Consider the following 2243-nt stretch of genomic DNA (forward strand, 5'->3'; position numbering starts at 1 on the left):
AGTGTGAAAAATATGGTGAATAGTGCGGCTAAGTTTAGGCGTGGTTGAAGAATTCAATGAGATTATATTTGCTGCTGACAAATTAGATTTGTCTGTTGAATACTTGAGATTTTGGTTGAAGAATTAATGAGATTAGATTTGCTGCTGACAAATTAGATTTGTCTGTTGAATGCTTGAGATTTAGCTTGCTGCAAATTTTTTTTTTTTTTTTTTTTTTTTGACTACGTAAGAGTGAAATAAAAACTAAGCACGGGTGAGAATAGAGTGGCTGAGGGAACATAGCGTGCTAGATTTAATACACGGAATAATATCTAAATTAATATCGTAGATTTAATTCTTCACAAGCCGGAATAAATTCACGACTCAAGAAATAAAAAAAAAAATAGAAAATTAATTCTATTGTGATTAATAATTAACATGACTTTACTAAGTCAGTTATGAATCTGAAATAAATAATTATTGGCTTACTCAATAATTCTCATCGCGGTTTTATTTACGCGAAGCTACTGACTTGGTAATAAAATAATAATCCTGCTTAATTGAATATAATCCAAGGTCATAAGCTGAATTTAAATCATAAATAATTACTGGGCTTGATTTACTGAAAGATGAAATAATAATTATCGTATTACTGGATTTAAATATAATAAAAGAGCGGGTTGTTACAAGCATCCTGTGCAACAATTATTCAGGAAGAAATAATAGATTAATGACGCCGAAAGTTATGTTAGTCCATTTTTTTAAGGAAACTCAAATAATATTTTTCGGTGTTTTGCTCTTTCTTCACAAACTAGTAATTCACCAAAATACGCATCATTCATCGTCGGGGGCGTCAACCTCCATGTGTACCCGCCTGAGTTATCAAACATCTTAAATGCTTGCGTGCAAGCTTTGGACAGGCCTACTGGCTCCAACAACACATTGTGTAAAAGTAATTTTATCAATTAATCATGCTATACGAGAAATAATAATTTAAATTAAAATACTTACCCAATTGTAGGATCCCTCTGAAATATAATCCTTCCTGCGTCCTTAGCCGAGCGGGCTCTGATCACGGCAGTTGTAGGGCCCCTAGGCCTTCTAGCCCGTGAACTACTAGCAGAGACATGGGGAGTCTCGGGAGTCCCAAAAATATGCGGCCCGGATCCATCAGATGTGTCTCCTGTATCTTCCGGCGCATTTTGAGTAGATCGCCTCCCAAATCCCAAGAAACCTCTACGGCTAGACATGATACTTGTTGCATACAAATACATTAACAAATATATAGCCAAACATAACATTCACATTAACTAACAAACATAACGAATATATTCTCAAAGTCAACCAAAATGTACATTTACATTTATTCATAATCATCACTACTATCATCATCACTGTCGTCAGTAGGGATGGCAATCGAGTACGACGGGTACAGATAGTGACTATCCATACTCATCCCACGAACTAAATGGATATTGATTTTTAACTACGAAACTATCCATGGATATCAAATGGTATCCAAACCCGCTACCCGCGGATACCAGCTACCCGTTGGGTATCTACAAACCCGCACCCGCTATCCGGCGGGTATCCGTCACCCGCTATTCGCCGGATACCCGCCACCTACTATCCGTCGGATATCCGCCACCTACTATCCGCCGGATACTCATGAAATAAAATTTAAATATAAATTTACAACAAATTTAATAGAAAAAAAAATCAACACAAATAACATAGTTTAAATCCATATGTTGAAATCCACAAAGAACAATGTTTAAATTCAAATTCATCAACTAAAATATAAAATCCAACAAAATTCTATAATTGCTCAACAAAATTCAAATTTAAATTAGACTATTAGAATTTGGGCCTTAGTTCAGTTTCTGTTTGGGCCTATTTTAAGATATAATATGCTAGCCGATAATCTCAAAATATATATTCAATTTTTTGTGGTTATTTGACGGGTAATTCATGGATAATTGACAGGTAATTGGCGGGTATTTTTCGCAGGTATGTTTCGCGGGTATGGATAGTATGTATCCAAACCCATACCCATGAACTAAATGGATAGTGAATTGCAACCACGAAACTATCCATGGATATCAAATGGTATCCAAACTCACCCTAATAGGTTCGAGTTTTCACGGATATCTGTTACCCGCGAGTAGATTGCCATCCCTAGTCGTCAGATGTCAACGGGGGATCCTCGTCTTCTAGTTCATCGTCATCTTCAATCTCAACGATTCCACCGAGGGGATGAAGAA

This window comes from Salvia miltiorrhiza, chromosome 7 (genome assembly GCF_028751815.1).
Source record: "Salvia miltiorrhiza cultivar Shanhuang (shh) chromosome 7, IMPLAD_Smil_shh, whole genome shotgun sequence".
Lineage (NCBI taxonomy): Eukaryota > Viridiplantae > Streptophyta > Magnoliopsida > Lamiales > Lamiaceae > Salvia > Salvia miltiorrhiza.